Raw genomic sequence first — 21,355 nt, 5'->3', positions numbered from 1 at the left:
CAAACTTGTAATAATCAACAGTGAATAAATATTCTGATTTCAACAGAAATGTGGCAAATTTTGGCAGGCAGAGTGGTTTCTAGAATGGTCATGTCACAAGAGACCAGCATCCTTTGTCCAAGTGCTGCCTTTCTCTATCGATCTACTGAAATGCCTACTTGGTAAAAAATCAAAGCAATTTGGTTCTTGCCTGTGAATACCAGGGAATCACATACAGATGGCATTGAAATTATGATTATTCAAAATGTCAATAATGCCCCAGTGGGGATCTGTGCAATGAGTTGAACTTTAAACCAAAAGAAAATGTTGAAGATTGGGGAGAAAGGTACTGCTTTTGAGTGCAGTAGGAAGAGGAAGGGAACCTGCACAGGGGCTGTTGGTTCAAGGTTTCCTTATGTCCTTGCCCACAGAGGTGTTCCACAGCTCCCTCAGTATAGTCACTGTTTCTGCATAACCCAGCTCTTGTCCATGCACAGCCATAGTGACTCCAAACTGTTAATTATGTTTCTCACACCCAGTAAAGTGCAGCTAAGCTCCCCTCCATTCCCCGTAGCACTGCAGATCTGGCCCCTCGTCCTTCGTGCTCCCCACACCACCTCACCCTGGTTACACAAGTCAGCCAGTGAGCCAAGAGAAACCTCTGAGCTCTCTGGCTGTAACAACGCTTGGTAGGAGCCAGGTTTTTGCTGTATCATCCCTCCAAGGGACTGGGCAGGCTTGAGGAAGGGCCAGGGTTGGGGCTCACAGGGGCTGCTCAGTTCCCGGAGCTGAGAGGGACTCAGCCCTCTCCCCAAATCCTGCACTGGCAGCCTTCGCAGCACGAGGCCTCGGGAACGTGCTGGGAGTAGGATCTGTCATTTGGGACCTCGGCGAGGGACCGTGGTGTGTGAAAGGGGAGCATTGAAGGGCTTGGATGTGTGTGTGATACCCGTTCACCAGCCCGGGGCTGATCTGTCTCTCTGCTTGGCTGGTTTGCATCCCCAGGTTTTCCATCACACTCCCAGTCACCATTACAAGTGTTTGTTTATTGCTCTAGGCCACTTCCCGACCAGCAAAGCATAACACACAACATCTAAACAAAGGGAGCAATGTGGGCTAATTGATTCCTGATTCAGGGAAACAAAAGATAAATTCCTAAAGTAAACTAAATTTCCCTAAAGCTAAATAAATAACACTTCCCACCTACTTTCTCCCCTCTTATGTTCCTCCCTGTGTACAATAAAATGGCCACTCATGAAACACACATCTCTATTAAAACCATACTGGGCTCAGCTGGGGTTTGGAGGAGCACCAAGAGGTGATCTCCAGGTTGTGCTGAGGAGGATTTTGCTGGACACTGTGGTAGCACAATCTCTGAAGGGAATGCTCCAGTGACACAGGCCAGCTTGGCCACTCTCCACTGGGAGATGGTGCTGTGCTTGTCCTATTTCCCAGCCGGGGCATTCGGACTGGTGTGTTCCCAGAGGTGAGCCCAGTTCCTGGGACTCAGGTCTCCCTGGTTTCTCTGAGGCTTCTGCTCTCAGTGGTTGGAGAACCTTCTTCAGTGGATAATTCAGACTATATAAATCACTATAATAAATCCTATATTGACTTTCCTATCAGAAGGGCTTATGGATAGAAGTTTCCTTAAATGCCTCAGTGGACATCTTCCCTTGTTCAGGATCAGTCTTCGCTGTTGTAGGAGCCCAGGACAGGGGATGCAATCAGTTATAGACATTATACAATATGTGCTGTGTGCTGGGCATCTGTGGTTACCTGTGTCCACACTCCATAAAGGAATGCCTATGACTCTAAACTCTTCTTCCAGCAGCAGCTGGCACCAGGGCTTCCAAGAGAAGCCTGACACTAGCCATGGAGTAGAAAGATGGCTGGTCATATCATGCTCCCTTGTCTTCAGTGTGGGGTCGAGTACATGTCTCTTCCCTCTGCTCTGCTCCACAGTTCCCCTTAACTCTGTGCTTGAGTATGGATTTGTATCCCCAAAGTATTTCTCCAGCTCCCTGAGAGAGTCCCATTGGGTAATCTTTATTGGTGACCGTAAACTGACTGTGAAAAGCTGGGCCTTCTGGGCTCTTTGCATTTCCATTTGCCCCTATGAGGCAAATCCTGAAGGCCTTTCTTCCAGTTTCAGTAAGTCCCATAACTGGGATTTCTCTTTCCCAGATTTGCTAATATCACTGTTGCTGGAGGGTATTCATGAGCTGAACACAAGATACTGGTGCTGGTCCAGGGATAGCTGGTTGATATTATATGGGCTGTTTTATACTGGGGCTCAGAAAAGATAATTTGTTTTTTAAAACTTGGGTTCAGTGGGAATATCACCTGTCAGCATCTGGCACTGTAAATTGCCATGTCAGTTTGCTGGCAGAACTACGAATGGGACTAAAAGTGCCCCTGATTTATACCACTCAAAGCTGATACTGTTTTTTGTTAGCATCACAGGGTACAGAGCAACAGCTAAAAAACCATTCTGGAAAAAAAGTTGAAGTTAGACATTTTCTTCCTACTCATGGGAGCTGAAAACTCAAACTTACTGTAAACAGCCTTGGAAAACATTTTATGTTTCCAGAGTTCTGAATCCAAACATTTACATGAGGCAGTGACACAGTTTGAGAGTAACACACTTCTTTTATTTTTGTTAGTATATTTCTTGCAGTAGGTGTACAAGTTTTTAAAATACCCTTCTTGCTTTTGGGGATAAACATCTCTCTTCTCAGAGCAGATTTTGGTCAGAGGTGGGGAAAGGGAAATGTGTACTTCCTTAAATAAATACCTATATGTGGTTTTAGTATTCCTGAGTATTTTATTTTTCGAGCAGAAGCTTTCCTTTTTTTTTTCTTTTTTTAATAGCCATCGTTTAGTGCTATGGAAAAATGTACAAGGTTGTTTTGGCTGGATGGAGCAAAGCAGTGGGTTAAATTTTAGCACACTGAGTAGCACAGAGAACTCTCTCCTGTGAAAGACAGGATTGTATTATGTAACAGCCTGGCCGCCAAATACTTGTGCTGGCAGTGGTCAGCCTTCTATGCACCACTGACATCAAAACCCAATGAGGTTTGATCCAGAGGAGGGATTTGAAAGGACGTCTTGTTTTCCTTCAATCTTTACAAACTGAACTTGTTTAAGAAGAGGGAGAAAAAAAATAGATAGAGTCTTGTTTGATAAAAGAGGAAAAGCAGTGTTTTTTCTCCTAAGTTTTGGATGTTTATTGGTTTAACAGCTATTGCTTAGAACAAGTCGTTTCTATTTGTGTTGTTTATCATATCAGCTAACCTGGGGTGATGGACCAAAGGGGCTGGAGGTTGGGCCTGTGTGGTTTTGCTCCACAGGGGCTCTCTGACAGCTCAACTTAGTGTCTAGCACTTACACAGAGTCATCTTGAGCATTCAATAAACATGGGACTGAACAAGTGTTCCACTCCCTATAATGTGCATGCTAAATAAAATATAGCAGCAAGTAAGTGGGGACAAGAAACATGGGAACGTAAACAGCGTGCAGAGGTACTGAGCTCCCTGAAAGCTGCCACAGTGCTAGATGCAATATACCATGATATTGTGCCAGAAGGAATATCTTTTTGCCAAAAAGCAATTCTTATTAACTTACCTAAAAATGTAAGGGCTATGGTACCAGGTGAGAGCACAGGTTTGTCTAAACTGACATTCCCTCTGACAGTGACTGCTAACGAAGGCTGGAAGGAAGGGATCAGGGAGCAAGGCATGTGTTCAGTGGTCTGTCACCTGACAGAACACTGACTGGAAGGTTAGCCCATTTCTGAGCTGGAGATTTTAATAGCCTGTGACCCTGCGAAAGTGTTTAATCCGTTTTTGAGCTCATGTGGTCACAAGCTCCACAGCTTGAGTTGTGTGGAAAACTTCTTCCTCTGGTTTGTCTAAAACTTGCTCGCAGCTCACTCTGACACAGGCTGCTTCCTCCCGATGGTTTTGTACAGGAACGCACTGACTCACACGTGTGTGGAGCAGTGCTGGTCCAGACACCTCCTGTTCGTGATTTCATTGCAGTGCAGCCACAGCTGGTTTAGGCACAACACGACGAGGTGTCAGCTTACGAGCTTGCCTCATCATTGTCATGTTTTAGGGTGGCAGAATTGCTTTGATGTAAGGATTTAAATCAAGAATGAGATGGATTTACAGATGTTTATTAAAACCAGCTTCCCATGAGGTGTAGTATCGTTTGTGCACCCATGGAAAAAGGAATATGAAGTTTCTCAATTAAAATAAATAGCAGAGTTGCTGGCACTAGCAGACTGGAGACAGGAATTAACATGTGGCTAACATATTGATTATTTTACTCAAGTATGGTACTTGCCTTGGGAACAGATGTCAAAACACATCCACTTACCTTAGCCTCACCCAGGAAGTTAAATATCCTCTTGTTCATTTGCCAGTAGGGAAGGTGGTATAACCAGGGGTTAAATACCCCGAATGAAATCACTGAAAAAGTCAGTGGCAGAGCTGGGATTACAGTCCAGGAGCAATGTCTTTCAGTTATGTATTTAGTCTCATGCCTGCATTTCTCTGGAAAAGTATTTCTGGTCACAATATTTATTAGAGGTGTTAACTCAAATGAAGTTTGACAGTTTTGCTTGTATTTCTGCTTTCATCTTGAAAGTTTCAGAGCTCTCTTGTCCATTCAAGAAGTCCTGTCAAAGCTGTTTAAGAGAAAACTACAGAGCCTGGGATTATTGGTGGTTTTTTTCCTTGTTCATTGCTTTAGCTGCTGGCAAAGCTCTTTGATGATGGTCCCGTGTAGGAACAGAAACATGCTGATACAGTGCAGCTTTAGTGTCTGTGGGGTTTACTAACCATACAGGAGTGGAATATGAATGATAAACAGCATTGCCATGTGATGGACTGCATTTCATGTGCAGGTCACAGCATCCCTTCTGTCCCCTAGAAGAGGTCCCAGTCTGCCAGGATCCTGGAAGCTGGTTGCTTGTAAGGTAACTTGTTAGAGGGATGAGGTTGTTTTCCCCTCTCTTTTTCTCTCTCTCTCTTTTCCTTCCAAAGGCCTAGCATGTTTCAGATCAATGTTGTGCCAATGAAAACATCTGCATTTAAATGTGGCATATGGTAAATGCAGTCTGATATCACAACACTGGAGATTTCTCCTGTTAGGAAGGAGCAATTCTGCTGAAAGTTTTCTGGTCTAACACTGAGAGGTACAGAGATGTCAGGACATACACTCAGAAAGCACCAAGTAAGAGCTTGACACCTTGATTTGATTTTGATTTTTTGAAGTGCACAAGTTCACGTGGCTTTCAGAGAACTCTAAACCTCAGCATCTGTAAAGGCAATGTAAATTAATGAAAAATTCTGCAGACACCACCCTGGAGGAGGGACTCTAATGATAGGCCACAGAGCAGAGACTAGTTGGGGTGAGACTAAAAGAGTCCCTTGGAAAAGGGTGTGAAATTATAACCATTTTGCTCTCACTTCCATTTCTACTTTTCTATTCCCATCTAGATGGGGATAAACAGAGGGATTAGCAGGTTAAGCTTCTACGTCCCGAAAATAGCAACTGTACCCTTATTTTGACAGCTCCTGCAGTTGTAGGAATGGGTAGTTTTGACAGATATGACTGAAAACTGAGCCAAATTTATTTATCTGAAGACTAAATTTCAAAGTTTTCTTGTCCCTTGAGAAAGCTGATTGGGGACACAGTTCTTAACCTCATCCTCATTTTTAGCTTTGAGTGTGGGTTTAGTTGAAACTCAAGGAATCCACACTTGGATTGTGAGATTTTTGATAATAAACATCATGGAACTACAATAATTTTGTAGTTCAATCTTGTCATCTTAGTGAAAGGAGAAACTGCTTGGAGATGGACGTAGAAAAAAAAGAGAGCTGCCTAAAAGCCTGTTTTAGCACCCCAGTTTGGTCTGGCTCCACTGATTGTGAAGGAGTTGTATTCATGTCAAAATACAGTGACAAGAGGATGAATCATGTTCTGGAATTTTTAATGCATAAAATAAAATCACAATTTAAGTTGGAGTGATTTATAGTATGAACCTATTCCACCAGGGAAATTTGAAGAAATAAGTGTGTCCTCTTTCTAACAGCACATGGGCCAAAACCAGAGAGCAGGATGTCCAAATTGTTTTTCAGAAACCTGGCATGATACCCTATTTTTGGAGCTGCTTGGCAGCTAGACTCTGCTAATTGGTTATATTAATGTACAGTAACACAGGAGAATGGTTGGCTTTTGCTTGGTAATTAATCCAAAACTGTTGCTGTCTGTAAAACCTTTACAAGATGTTATTCAATACAGGTATTGCAGCAGCACATAAGAGAGGATATTTGCATAACACCTTAAGTGCACTCAAACTTTTCTCAAATACATATATTGATGTGGCTACCATGGGCTTGGGAAAGTGGAGGAAAAGCACCAGACCTGGCAAACCACAGAATACAGGTTTGGCTTCCAGTATCTGCAAACCAGCTTTTGTCAGTGCCCAATTTGCAAGCCAGGCAATGTGCCTAGGCCCCAATATTTTGTTCTGCCCTCATTCTGGAAACATGGCATGTCCAAGAAGCCAAGGCAAACATGGTGTTTGCTTTTGCAGGGTTATGTTTGGCTGACATTTCCTGAAGGAAAGAGTTCAGGAAAATAAATCCTAATTTTTATTGGGCATCATAATAAAAATAATAGCTGCTCATTAAACAGAGCAGTTGCATTTACCTTACTTCTGAGAGGCTAGTGGGAGAAACAGGCAGTGTGCAATATAGTGGAGAGCAGAGATTAAATCTTCATGGATCTAGCAGAAAGTAACAGTTTACACAAAATTGTTTTGGGAATTAAATTTACTTTTGTATCTAAAAGCTGGGCTAGGTACCCCAGATGTTGTATGACTTTTACAGGAAAGAAAGGTTTCTGTTGCTTAGTACTGCTCTTAAGCCATTTGAAATGGCCACTTCTTAGCATCTGGCTTTCACAGGGAGCCAAATGCAAGGAGGGTCCTTTCCAGTATCCAGGGAAGTCAATAGAAGGACATAATTTGTTTTTGATTTGAACCTCAGACAAATCAAATGAGGGGGTACATCATGTGGCACTGTGGCATCTAGATTTCATGGTGATTTGTTTATTGTAAATACTGCAGAATAAAAATAAAAAATAGCTGCAGGCAAATTCTGTGATAGCTGTAAATTAATCTCTTTCAACCACACAGACGCAATAGAACATCTGGAAAGAACCAAGTGTTCCACAAGCAAGAACTGCCTAACTAAATCAGAGGTGCAGTATGAGTCAGCCTCCATATTATCAGTTGAATTCTCAAGATCAGCTCAGTGGCTGGAATTATCTGCCCCTTCTCCTGGATGTGCTCTCTGCGTTTGCTCTTGCAGTGTCATCTTTGTCATTTAGATGCCAGTTTTTACTCAAAAGTCTTACCTCTCTGAGATTTTTGTGATCACTATATTAGGAACCCTGGATGGAAAACAAAAAAATAATGAAAACTTTTTTTTGATAACTGAGGACTATTTGGGGATAATTATTGCTATTGTGGCTCTAGGAGGTTTTCCCAGAAAAGGGATCAGGAATCAAATCCAGTAAAATGTGCAAATACCTTTGCCTTGTGTAATTGTCCTTGTAGCTATGTACATCCAGTAGCAACAGCTCCCTAAAGGACAAAAATTAAGTATTTATGATTTCCTATGGGTTAACATAGGCAATTCTGCACTGCACAGTGGCTCTCATGAATTTCGCTGTGGTACGTGAACCCTTCTAACATCTACCCAACAGTAAGCACTGCAGAGATGGCCTTTGTTGTTGGGAAACAAAAGGTAAAATTTTCGTGTTTAGCAAATGGATGAACAGGCAGAATAGTAGAACTGCATTCTGGCACAGTGTGTTCTGAAAGGAATCACAAATTGATTAGGAAAGCTATCTTTTAAATTATTACTCAGGGAATCTGCCTTTAACAGTCCTATGCATTTATTTTTGGAAGGTTTGCCCTCTTAGGGGGTTCCAGGTTAGATGCACTGAAATTAAGTCACACTCCCCTTAGCCACATATTGTGATTTTCAAATGAAATCTTGATGTATTTATAACTGGGGGAGGGGGAGCCCAAACCCAGCTGTGACAAATTGTTCATTTCATGATACAACGAAAGATAAACTTAAATTGGTTTATGGGTTTGCTTCCCCCTTGTCACTTGGCTGCTTCTCAGGGTCATAATCAGCACCTTTTAACACCAGAATGAAGCAGATTTGCTCCATATGTTTCATACTGAATATTGCTCCACTATCTGCTCTAGCTGTGCCCATAGCCCAGTGACTCCCATGTCAGTGCTGCAAGAGCCAGTAAACTGCAAGCTCTTGGCAATAGCAGCAACTATTCCCCCTGAAAATATTGCATTATATTCCCTGGCAGAGGAGAACATCTAATGGAGTACAGATGATGTGAATTAATCTTTGAATTAGCATTTCATTTGTTGGCCAAGATCTGATTGCCCTTTTTTTTTTGTAGTATCCTCATAATGAACATAAAAAGATTACAAGATTTGTGAATGTAGTCAGTCCTCTGGAAGCTCTGGCAGCTGGCTAAGCTTTGACTTCTTTTTTTTTCCCCTTAGTAATTAAAAACGCTTCTACAAACTCAGAACACAACCATTATTAAGGGCACTTCCAGAACAAGTTGTAAGATTCAGAACTAAATCACTTGAGTTCCTTCTTGCCAGATATGCTAAAGGAAAGTATCATCCTGAGAATTTGTTTGAAAAATGTATTTCTTGCACAGGTCATTAGAATTGAATCTGTTGGCTTGTCTACAAACATATGAATTAAAAGCATTGCTATAGCTGAGATACAGGACACTTAAATTAATCCTTCCTCTGGGGTAAACCCTGCTTTCACTCGGCTCTACACAGAACACACTGCCATGGCCTAGAATCACTCTCACTCCCAAACCATTTCCAGAATGATGTGCAGCAGAGTGAGAATAGATGCTAGTAGTTACATAAAGCTTTGGTTAAAAATACTTGGAATATATCTGAATATTCACAAGCTCATTCCCAGAGCAGAAGAGGAAGACCCTGTGTCTTTCTGTACAATGGAAAGGTCTTGCAGCAGCAGTGCATTTGTGTCATGATGAAGAGTATTAGGGAATAGAGCGAGCAATGAAAGAGAGAGGAGTAAAAAATCCAAAAGGATTATTTTGAACTGGACACCAGAACCGATGGGACATAGGCAAGACATTGGAGGCAAGGTTTGTCTTGTGTCAAAGACTTGCTGGTGAAATCAGGGGGCTGTGGGTGCTGGCCTGGATCCCACTAGCACTATTAGACTCCATCCTGTTATGTGTGGGATCTCATATTCGTGATGCAGCTGAATCTGCAAGGCCCTGATCAGGGTGGGACTGGCCCTCGTCTCACCCTTCCATGTAGGGTAAGGAGGTGGAAAATTACACACTGCACCTGGTAAGGTCAGTGCCGTGGGCAACGGGGGAGGCTCCATGGAAGAAGTGGAGTTTGCTGTTCCCCGTGGCCAGAAGTGATCAAGGCCTGAAGGAATGGGGATGCAATCCAGATCTTGGCATTTAAAAAAGGAGGTGGTGACAGGAAGATTTGCAGGCAACAGATGTGGAAGGAGAAGGAGAGTTCAGGGACAAGGAGGATGGTGCGGTGGGTTCAGGTGCAAAAAGAAGATGGCTGGAGACAGCGTGGTGGGAACTGGGCCACTTTTGAAAGTGTCTTCTCAAATCGCTGTGGATTTTTTTTTTTTTTTTTTTTTTTTTTTTCATTGTTAGTGCACGTGGCAGGTTGGCAGAATTCAGAGCTGTGTTTACAGCCCGAGGGCTCTTGGTTGCAGAGGAAGTTTCTCTTCTTGAGCAAATGTCTGCAGGACTTGTTTTAAGAGGTGAAAAAATATGGCCTTGGGCTAAAGCCAAGGAGTGGAGCAAAGATAGCTGGGGTTTATATCTGATTCCAGCAGAAGCATAAAGTTTGCAGGAGTCATTTAATCTTCTGTATCCCTTAATGTAAAATAGAATATCTAAAAGGATCTTTTAAGTCTTAATTCTTTAGTAAAGCACTTCTAAGGTAAAAGCTGCTGGTGAGAGGTGAAAAGCTTTGAAAGCACTGGTAACACACCCAGGAGTCCTGTCTTGGACTTTTAACTCTGCCCCAAAGGACATCCACATTTTGACATCTGTCCTCCTGTTTTACAATGTTTGTGCGAGTGTGTTTGCTGTTTTCCTTGATGTGTCAAGGTCAGATAACTTCTTGTCTGATGCAGAAATGTCAGACTGACTTTGACAGCAAACTGCAGCAGGTCCCAGCCAGGGACATCAGGTGCCTTCCTACAGATCTCCCTACTTTGTAGCAGAGTGTTGGGTATGACACAACTAGGTCTGGTTTTGGGGCAGTTTAGCTGACAATTAACTGAAAACATTGAGGAAAAGGAAAACTAAGCAGCTCTTTTACAGCAGGTAACAGTGACAATTTACCTATTTCCCCTGTGAATCTCTTAGGTCAGAAAAATTCCCAGACGATGGGTGATTTTGAGGGATGCTGAGCACCTCTGTTTCCTTTTCCTTTCAACAGAGAATCAAGCCATTAATTTGTTAACTGATAGACTGATTTCTAACAGGAAACTACAAGGATGAGAAATGCAATGGCACCATGAGTTTCACATGATGCATTGACATGATGCAGGAAAATCTTAAACCTTTTGAAGTCCTCTTTCTCTGTCAAAATTAACATTTTTTGTGTTCACCACGGTACAATCCAGTTTGCATTATACACTTTGATTTGTGTACCTTGCATCTGTCAGATGTCTGTCCTCTCCCAAACATGAAAATAGCTTCAAGTACTGACTAGACACTGTTGTGTGTCAGGAGTGGTCAGTGTCGTGCTGGGCTGATAACCTCAATAGATCAGAGAAGCAGCCTGAGCCAGAATGAAGCACTTTTGTTCCTGTTACATAAATGGGAGAGAAAGGCCCAGAAATTGTGTGACTTTCTTGGGATTGTGCTGGATGCATGTGGCAGAGCTGCACTATAACCTTGACCACTGGGACCCAGCAATTTAGCACTCATTCAGTGCTCCTCAGGCACTGAACCATACTTGGTCTCCCCTGAGGCCTCAGCAGTGGCTGGTACTTTTAAATCTTTACTCAAAACAGTTTGATTAAATTCCAGCTATCAGTATCTATTTGGCTATTAGTAGAGCTGCTAAGAGTTTCTGTGGGATTTCTCTCCTCTCTCCACCCACCCTGGATTTGCTGTGTGCAGTTACGTATCCCTTAAGTTTTCCTTGAAAACTCGGATTCATTCAGTTCCATGAATGCACGATTCACAGTGGAGCTGACACATTTCATTAAGCTCAGCACATTGCGTAGAAGTTTGGCAAAGGGTCCCTGGGCTTTATTCAACCCAGACACACTGTGTGACCAGCTGTCACAGACTGGTCGTAAAATTAGAATAAAACCATAAAAAACAGTTGAGGGAAGGGAAAAAATTGCCCCTCTCTGGGGACGGCACTTTGAGCTGTGACAAAAGATTCACAGAGCACATCAGACACAGACACACACAAAAGCTTTGTGCAGAACTCAGCTGGTTTCATTTTTCCTGCTTGCACATTGTACCGTGAGTAGGTGCCATGGTGTAAAGGATTCACCTTGTTCCAGCTTCAGCACGAAGCTCTGCTTTTAGCTCAGCTTCCCAGAGCACATTCCGTCTTTAGTGGAACAGTGTTTCCTTTTAGCCAGGCTACAGGACTGAAAACAAGCAGTGAAAACTTGCTGCGCTACATGAGAGGACAGCACAAGAACGGAGAGCTGTGCAGCACTTTTTCCATAAAGGAACTAAAATCTGTTCTCCTTGGACCTGTCACAGCCCGTGTGAGGCAGACACACACACTGTCCCTGTTTTGCAGAGCTTTTCTCCCCCCATCCCATGAGGCAGCACACTGTGGATTTCCTCACCATAAAGATGCACCTGGGGATGGTTTTTTTTGCATCTCCTCTGGCCTCAGGGCTGTTAAGTGGCCCAACCCCAGACAAAGGGATGACCCCTTGTTTTGTCTCCAGGTAAGAAACGAAGCTGGGTGGCTGCTGCAGTGCATTTATTGCATGGGATGTTGCATCAGGAGAGAGGGATCTGCACTGCAGCTGTTCCAGGCACCTTTTGGGGGGAACATCAGGCAGGAACCAGTTGGTGCATGAAGCTTATAATAGCAGCTTAAATGGCTAAAGAATCATTACAGAGTTGAATTGTAGACTCTCTACTGCATTTGGGAGCTCGCTTGGAGGTGTATCTGTATTTTCTCTTGATGTCAGATAGAGATCTTGATTGTCTGAAACAGGAATTCCCAGATTAGTGGATATGAAGAAACTGTGGCCTGAGCTGGCCACAAACAGCAAGTGAGAAATAGAGCTGGGGCAAAATTCCCATTTCCTGACTTTCACTCACTTTGCAGTTTAACTACCAGGTGTGATTTTTATTGTCACTGTTAGGTAATTGGATGATGCATAAGTAGGTCATAACTTTGGCAGGGAAATAATTGGAGACCTCAAGGCCCTGTTAGATGACTACTCTAGATGCTAACAAAATTAGTTAATCAACAGTGATGAAATTATATCATCATACAGTAAGTGAAGCATGCAAACAGCACGACTGGAGCCTGTTTAACGCCTGCTGTTTACCTTGGTTCATGCCAATTTATAAAATGGGTTAAGCTATTTCCATTCCAGCATCCTGTTCTCCATGTGGGAGAAATCTTGCCTAATGAAATGCGTTCAACTGAAAAATTGTTTTTTGAAGCTCTTTAATCTCTTTCCTCTGTGATGAGGAGATGCAGTTCTACATCCACACTGAATCCTGACCCCTCTGGAGCAGAGAGGGTGGCAAAGCACACAATATGGGAATTAAATGCGTGTTAAGTTCTTATTTTCTCATGTTTCTATGTGCTTCATGGTAGGACTGGTTCTGCTCTGGGATGGAGGGATGGATGGATGGATGGATGGATGGATGGATGGATGGATGGATGGATAGATTTGGGCCTGGAAAAGGCCAGGCAGCTCTATTTCAGCAGGTACCCTGCATTTTTCTCTTCCTAGATGTAGCAAGAAGCTATGAATCTAATTTACAGCAGAGTTTATTACGCTAATCCTGCATGGTTCACTCTGTGGGAACAAATGTGGCTTTTTGCAATATATAGACAGAGATTCCACTTACAGCATTATTTTATTCATAAATTTATTACAAAATCCCCACAAACCAAACAGAACACCTCTGTGACTGGGAAGCAGTAGGCTGGTACCTGAATCCAAAGCAAGCATCTTGAATGTAAGCATGGGGCTGATAATACAAGGAAAACTAAATTATGATCCTGGGGTTTAAACTGGCTTATTCAGGAGGTGACAATGTTCAGTACCTCACAGGATTTAACCCAGGAAGAGATATCTGGCATTTCTCATCATTTCTACTCTGCTTCTAGAAATCCTGAACATAAGAGTTTTTTAGAAAAAAATTCTTAATTGCTTTTATAAGAATAAATGTCAGGTACAGACACATTGATGCATACAGAGACACTTTCCCCTAAAGAGATCTGGGATTTCATGGCCTTTTTTTTCTTTCCTTTTTCTATTTATTCTTTTTCCTTTTTTTCCCCCCTTATTCCAGCCGGGGATCTGAGGAACAAGGCTGTTTGTCAGGCAGCGTTTTTGTCTAAAGTGGAATGTGACTGGCCTTCCCAATGAAAGGCTTTCAAATGGGCTGCCTGGGGGATCTCACAGCCGACTCACCCTCACTGCAAGAGTGAAAGAGTGGCTCTGCTGTAGCTGGCCTGGCAGGATGGATACACAGGAGTGCAGGCTTCTGAGGGAGTGAAGCCAGCTGGAGTGTTCTCTTGACTGAGCAAATCCTAAAGGGAGTCCTTATTCTGCTGGGAAGAAGTTGTGGGATTGGCTTTACTCCCAGCCTCTGGCAAGAGGGACGTGGTGGTGGTAGGGGAGGGGTTTGTCCCTAAGCTCTTGTGATATGGCTTTGCTCTGTGTCCAGGACAGAGCTGTCCTGCCCAGGAAGGGGACTAGGGGAGACACTCTTGAGGCACGAGTGGTCCTAAAATTGCTTCAGTGGCAACATGAGCTCAACCAGACCCCAAATCTGAGGAGTATGGATATAACTTTGTGTTATTTGTCCTTCTCTCCTTTGCCTGTTCTTCACTCCCTCAGCATTTCCAGAAATCCCATCAGGCTTTGTGTCTTACTGTCCATTTGCTGCTCTTTATTTTTCCTGACAGGTGTTGTATGGATTCTGATATGATCAAGTGCTTAGTGTCATTCCCAGTCCTGTTATTAGGCATTTCTAAGTGTATAAAATGGCCTGCCTGGTCCGTGCAGCATTTCATAGCCTGTAAATTCAGATGGGTTTTTTGCATCTTCTGAAGCATCTTCCCCAAGTAGGTAGTAGATGCACTTTTCTCTTTAAACAAATAATACCTCCAGGAAAAAAAAGGAAAATGCTAATGCTGCTGTTCTCTTAGGGTTTTATATCCTGAAGGGCCCCTCACCAAACAAACTACTGCCAGGCTGGGCAGGAGGGGTGGACCTTCAGAAATGTGATGGCTTAGGCCTTTTAAATGCAAATCCATGTTTCTGGGATCCCATTTAACAGAAAGAGCTTGTGTGAAAGCACCATCTTTAAGTATGGTGCACTTTTTAAAATCTCTTCTCTTGAAGAATAGTTTAGCTTTGGCAGTTTCTTGTTCATATGACAATTAATACATTTTTCATGGTAATGGCTATATTCTTCAAGCTGGACAAAAAACGTCATCATACTTCTGTTAATCAGGGATACCACAGACTCAGTCTAGTGTATGTAGACTTGCTGATTTCTCAGAGACTTTAGCAAAGGACTGCTTTCTGAACTGAGAATTGTCACTAGCATTAAAGAATACTTGACATGAAATTCTGCTCTCAGTAAATTCAAGTCCTGAATATAGAGAATGATAGACAACACTTGATTTACTAATTGCTGTCTAAATAATAATCCCACTGTGCAAAATTCATGGGCACAAAATCAGTTGCACAGGCCTTCAGTGGGAATAAGGTATCCCTGGGTGTGCAAATTGCCCTAAGGCAAGAACACGGATCAAGGCAGGGCAAATGCACGGGAAGCCACGAGCTACACCTTCATTCAGCTTTCTATACCTCAGTCTTTCAATTTGTGATCTGGGAACAAGGAACTCTGCACTGCTTAGAACTGCTGTGAAGCTTCATGGATGAGAGTTTATGGAAGGATTTGAGTCCTCTCCAGTGGGGTGGCATATTATTAGGATCGGAACTGTGCCAGATATTGAGTTCATGCATGGGCCTTGGGGACCATCGCTTGACTCAGATGCTGTAGGTAAATGTAAATCTGTGCCACAGTTGCTACGTCTGCAGAGAATGGCTGTTTTCCTTTTAATCTGCTGTTCTTCAATGGGTTTCCAGCCTTTGCTAGCTTGTCTTTGTGAAATGAATTTTCACCATTCAAAAGCCGCAGTGTTTTATTTTTGTTTTAGCTGTGCTTGGGAATGCAGAGCAATTCAATCAAGAGGAAAATACACCATGAAAAGCTCTGAAAGCCCTGAGGTCAAGGATCTGAAGTTACCCACAATATTAATGACAAACCAGTGGCTGCACCATGGCAACGGACAGAAGAATACGTGGTGTGGAAACCATAAGTAGTTTGGGGCTTTGAAAGAGCACAAACGGGAGAAAAATGGAAATTACATCATGTTCTCTCTGTTCTGTGCTAGGACAGCCATGTACAGTCTAATCCCCAGTGCTGGTGAGTCCAAGACTTTCAAGAGGGCCCCATAAGAGAAAGGCTTTGGAGCTAGAATTAGACTGGTGAAAAGTTTTGTTGAAAGGGGGAAAGGTTTGGATGGAAGCAAGTTAGATGAAGTTACTTGAAAAAAAGGATGCTGATGCTATGGGATCTCCATTCTTGGGTTCTCCTTTGGGTTTCCCTGCTGGGTCCAAGTGAGTCACCAAAAAATCAAACATTGGTGGTGGAGTTGATTAGAAATAGGAACCTCAGCTCCTTTGCCTGAGCTGGGAATTAGTGGCACTAGGTTGTGCTGTTGACTTCAGAGGGTGCTGTTTCCAGATTAAGAAGTGAAGGGATTGTTTCCAAAAACTCCCCTAGATAGAATAGCTTGTTATTCTTTATTTTTACTAGAAGATTATGTTTCTGTGACCATCCCTGCTGGCTGGTGGTACATGAGATAACAAAGAGCTGAAGATATGGAGGGCTGAACTGTCCAGCTCTGGCATCTTATGGCAGTGCTATTGAGCAGGGACGGGGGAGAGAATTGGAAGAGTAAAAGTGAGAAAACTCGAGCTGAGATAAAGGTGGTTTATTAAGTAACCCAAAAGCTGTGCACACAAGCAAAGCAAAACAAGGCATTTGCTCACCACTTCCTGTGGGCAGGCAGATCCCAGTTCAGCCATCCCCAGGAAAGCAGGGCTCCATTCTGTGTGTGATGGTCACTGGGGAAGACAAGCACCATCACTCCCAATGTCCCCCGTTCCTTTTCCTTCCTTGAGTTTTGTGCATTGATCACAGTGCCATATGGTGTGGGATATCCCTTGGGTCAGCCGGGGTCAGCTGTCCCCTCCCAAATTCCTGTGTACACCCAGCTGATTTGCTGGGGTGAGAGACAGAAAAGGACTTGACTCATGTACAAATGCTGCTGAGCATTAGTGAAAACATCCCTGTATTATCCACACAGTTTTCAGCACAAATCCAAAACACAGCCCCATACCAGCTACTGTGAAGAAAATTAGCCCTATCCGAGCCAAAACCAGCACACCGTGGTAGAACTGAGCTCTACAAACCAGTGATGATCCCCATTGCCACACTTGCCTAGCCCAGTCTTGAGTTAAGTGTGGATTTTTGCTGTAGTGCAGCATGCGCTGAAGCTTTGCCCAACCCTCATGTGGCACACATTAACATCATGGCTTGGAATCAATGCTGGCAGCTGCAGCTCTGCATCTTATTTTGCACAAATGCCTTTTTTTCCCTCTTTCTTACAGCTGTACGAGCACTTCAGCCATAGAACCAACCACAGAGCTTTCTAAAAAAGTGGGATTTTTCTTCTTTTAAGTCAAGATCCTACATTTTGGAGCACCAGTGGTATAGATGGTGACTCAAAACCGGGTCACAGTAAACCGTGTCACTGAACACCCCACAGTTCTGTAACATCTGTTGCTGCAGCACTTGTTGTGTACACTTGCAACCAGATGACCTAATTTTCTTCGTGTGAACAGGGAGTGCACTTGGGTAGGGAGAGGGCTGAGAATATTTTGAGGAGAGCCCTGTGCAGGAATCTGTCCATTCAGTCTAACTGGCTAGATTGGAATAACTCCATTGCAACAACTGAATGAGATGAGAGGCATATAAGGCAGCAAGACTTCATGGAAGAGCACAAAACATTGCTGACGGAGTGGGCAAGGGAAGAAAAGCCATTCAAAATCAGAACAGGAAGATTTTAAAATAAAAACCCAACTTCCCTGGATAAAGGCAAGAAAGGGAGAAGCAGTGAGCTTGTTGCAGTAAATGCTGCAAACGATCACTTAGTGCCTGAAATATACCCGTAAGGCCCTTTTAATGGTATGAAAGGCAGTAGCTCAAGAGGTGTTAAATTTGAGACAGGAGGGCTGTGCAGCTTCTGGGCACTCTGGTGAACAGTTTCCTTTGAAGCACTCTGATGGCTTGGGAAAAGCTGGGATTAAATGACAGAAGGGGACAGAAAGTTCAGCTGCTGGGACATGGGGCTGAGAAATGTGACTGTGTTTTCTTCAGTTGGTTGGCATTTCTTGAGTACCTTTTAATTTCTTGTTCAGTGCATTGTTCAGTGTCTATTCAGATGACCTTGAGTGTTTTACTTCTGAACATGAGTTGCTTCTTTTCATACTTTCTAATGCTTGTGGTGCTGTAGCCCCACAACAAAGAGAAATGAGATGCAACTGCCTAGTCATGAGTCCTCCTATTTCCTGAGGGCATTCTACTTTTCAAAATAATCCAAATTATACCAATTTACCTCTTTTTAAATGCCTTCTTTACATGGATCATTTTCTCCTCGTACTTGTTTAAATGCCTAACATGGTTGTGAATAGATAGGAATGGAGACGAAGAGCGAGTGGAGGAGTGATGGGGAAATGTCCATGTGTGCAGTCAGGGTGATCCAGATTTCAGTTTCTGTGGGACTGTTTTCCTGACTAGTGTCTCCAGGCCAGGGCCATGCTCTGGATTCCTGCTCCCTTTCTATGACTTGCCAGAACCGGCTGGCAGCAGAGTTTGGTCCCATCTGCAGGAATTCAACATCTACCTTAGAGGGAAAGAGCAGGACAAGACTGATGGCCAGGTTTGGGGCAGAAAAGAAATGTCATCTGTTGTTGAAGGAACATGTGTGCGTTTTGGATTTTTGTCCCTTCCAAAAATTTTTAGCAAAGGGGTCTTCTAGGGGGGAGAAAGGTAGAAGTAGTGGTTTAAGCTCCATCTTAAATGACTCTTTAGAAAGTTGTAACAGGGAAAGTGGGGAGAAGTTTTTGTAACATCCTTGTTCTCTTTTGCTCTTGCTTTCTCTGAGGTCTGTTTTGCTGGTCAAACCAGATATTGAAAACTCCAAGCTACTCTCCCCTCAAAATTGGCCCAGATGTTCCACTTGGACTAAGAAATACAGATCTGCCTCTCTCTGGCTGTTTACTTGACTCCCCTCATTAATGCCTTGATTTTCTCAAGATGGTTGTGTGGCTATGGAGCCACAGCTGCCTTGTAAGTACAACTCCTCACGCACTGACTGTGTCACACAACCAGCAATGGGGGTCTGTGGGGCTCTGAGGGCTTCTCTGTGACTTCAGATCTCTCTAGCAGTCAGCCAGGAGGGGGCTAAGCCTGCTATTCACTGCATGTTCAACCTGGTGCCAACACGCACGAGAGCAGTGAGACCCCAGTGAAGCTGCTATCTTTGCCTCTGAGATATTCCCAGCCTTGCAGAATGTGTCTTGTGGCTGTTGGCCATGCAAAACTTTCAGTATGCAAAGGAGGGTTGGCCACTGCTCCTCCAGCTGTTCCTAAAGTGTTCCATGTCAGTGGTAACCCTGTGTGTAATATCAGAAACAGCAGCTACAGATGGAAAATCCCCAAAGTGCAAGTCGTGCTGACATGCTCAATGCCTGACATCAGATTCCTCAGAAAGGATCCTGAGGAATCTGGGAACTGTGGCACATGATGGATTATTTCTGGTTTGGCCTGTCTCCTCTATGTAGCTTATTTCTGTCAGTCTCTGCTCCTCTTGACAGCTGGAGGGTTGTGGAAATGCAGCTTGTCTCTCGCTGCCTTTACTATTCCAGCTCTGCTAACAGGCTGGTGTAAGTCTGACTGTGACACATATGAATGGTGATCATATGTCCTAAGGTGACTAAGTCCTGGAGTACAGTCTGCTCTGTTCTTTCCAGCAAGGATGCAAAAAATAATCGTGCTTGTTTGCTGGAAGCAAAAGACATGAAAAATGCCAGCCGTTGTGTCCCATCACAGTTTGTAAGCAATTAAGCACCAAGAAAAGCAGTTTACACAGGTTACAGAGAAAAGACAGATTTAAAGTCCATTGCTGTCTTCTGATCCCTGATAATAAAACCTTCAAGCTGCTTCCAGGCTGTTCTAGCTCATCAGGGGGCATGTTCCAAGCTCTTCCATCCCAGTTCTTTCCCTGACCTTGTTGTTGCAGTCAGATGTTAGCAGTCTGCCCAGGCAGCATTGGGCACAGCTTGCAAATTGTGGAGCATGAGGTTCCCTGCCTGCCAAGCCCTCTGCAAGGCTCTCAGCACTGTGTAAGCATGGGGTGAGACACAGGGAAAGATGCTGTTCTGTGTAAGCTCAAGCTTAGGGCCCAGCCTGTCAAAGGCTAAATGCTCCCAGCTCCTCGGTGCTGCCTCTGGGGTTCAGGATATTCAGCACCTGGTGCACAGAGTGGCTTGCTCAGATATAACAAGAATGGTTTCTATTCTAGGCTTGAGTGATCCTATTTTAACATGGGAGAGATGGCTTAGGCAGCTTCTTTTCTTCCAGCCTGTTTCCAAAAGGCTCAAAGAACAATACTACAGCTCCGTGAAGTTCTTGATGGTTCAACTTTCACCCTCTAAGAATGTCTAACAGCAGGAAATAATCTGCCCAAACCCAATCCTGAAGAACAGATTCTAAAAAATATTAGAGAACAAGCAATGTTGCTGGATGATCCCACATCTGTAGTGGGTCTAAACCCAGGGTGGAAGTGAAATTTGTAATGGCATCTTCAGATCCAAGTTTTCTTTTAGAGTCCTATATTTGTATAACCTGAGTATGGTGGTGGATGGACTCACAAGAGGTCACCAAGTAGCTATTTTGTGTAGTTAATGCTGGTGTCAATATTAAATAGTCAGTCCCTTTTAATAACATTGAATTTTTCACTTTACTCTGCCTAGAAGTTTATCCCACAGCCTACGGCTCAGTGAAGGGGTCAACCTATCTTTCAACTCATTCTCTACAGTGTGGTGCTTTTCTAGTAGAGATCACAGGAAAATAATGGCACTTGGGGGAAGGGTGATGTCACCTCGAGGATTGTTTGAATCCCATTCACACAGGTAGAAGGAGAGGAGCTCACTGCAGAGACCAGTATTTTCTGGGCACTGGGGCCAAATATGTTCTGTCAGCAAATATGCCCTCGTAGCACGTGACACCTTCTAGGTATGCAAAGGGGGTGAGATGAGCCAGTAGCTCCTGCATGAGTTCCAAAAAAATAGCAAAACTCCTGCACCGCTTGTTCATGGCCTCCCTGGAGTCTGCACAGGGGAAATCTAGTGCCATTCCCCTGCCATCTTGCTTCCCATGAGTACCTGGCAAAGAATGCCTGATGCAAAAAATAAACCATGGCAAATGCTGTCTGTTTCCATTACTGTATGGGGAATGACTGGCTTATGTAATGTGCAGCATGAAACCACTGCAGGGATCAAATATAAATATTGCCCTATTGTGGAATGTACTGGCGGCATAGCTCATATTTTTATGGCTGATGAAAAAGCAAAGCTCATTATCACTCCTGAGGTTTGCCCTCTCTGTGCATGTTGGTGTGTGGGTCTGTCTATTTCTGTGTATTAAAGGCTCTGGGTCGAATCCTGATAATTCTGAGTCTATTTTTACTTTGTCACTACTCAGGCAAAACTTTCATTGACACTAATTGGAAAGCTGCCTAAGTAAAGGGTGCTGAGGGAATTGAGAAGCTGGCTGCAACTTGGCTCGATTTTAGTTTCTGAAAACTCCTTTCTTGAGATTTACTTTATAAAACATATACTTGTTAATGCAAAAAGTCAGTGCA

The 21,355-nt window shown here is 43.5% G+C and overlaps 1 long non-coding RNA gene across 3 annotated transcripts in view; it reads left to right on the top strand.

Moving 5' to 3' along the window:
* Positions 1-21,355, top strand: part of LOC138117436 (uncharacterized) — a 117,395-nt gene that overhangs the window by 85,038 nt on the left and 11,002 nt on the right. The gene's annotated exons all lie outside the window — the stretch shown is intronic.

Source organism: Aphelocoma coerulescens, chromosome 12 (assembly GCF_041296385.1).
Source record: "Aphelocoma coerulescens isolate FSJ_1873_10779 chromosome 12, UR_Acoe_1.0, whole genome shotgun sequence".
Taxonomy (NCBI): Eukaryota; Metazoa; Chordata; class Aves; order Passeriformes; family Corvidae; genus Aphelocoma; species Aphelocoma coerulescens.
This window is presented reverse-complemented; position numbering and strand designations above follow the sequence as displayed.